Raw genomic sequence first — 452 nt, forward strand, 5'->3', positions numbered from 1 at the left:
TCATAAAGCATACATGATGAACAGCTCATAAAGGACTATATCAACAATACTTAATAGTTATATAGCACTTGATAGTTTGCAAACCACTTTGCAACCATTATCTACATAATCTAGCCACTCTGAAGGAGGTATTACACTTAAAAATATATATATAAATGAGGAAATGGATTTAAAAGGATGAAGTGATTTGTCCCAAATCCCAATTATTTTCATTCTTTATTTTATTGGTTCTCTATGATATCCTATGTCATACATGAAATTAAAATAAACATATCTACATATAGATAATACGTAATAGAAAAAAAAGCACACACCAAAACCCTGAATTCAATTCTCTAGTGGTTTTCACATGCTCTTGGAACAAAGACAGATGTAAATTTAAAATTTAAATTTAAAAATTAAAATTAAAATTTTAAATTTAAATTTAAAAATTAAAAAAATTAACACTATAG

The sequence above is a fragment of the Canis lupus genome, chromosome 17, assembly GCF_003254725.2.
Source record: "Canis lupus dingo isolate Sandy chromosome 17, ASM325472v2, whole genome shotgun sequence".
Taxonomy (NCBI): Eukaryota; Metazoa; Chordata; class Mammalia; order Carnivora; family Canidae; genus Canis; species Canis lupus.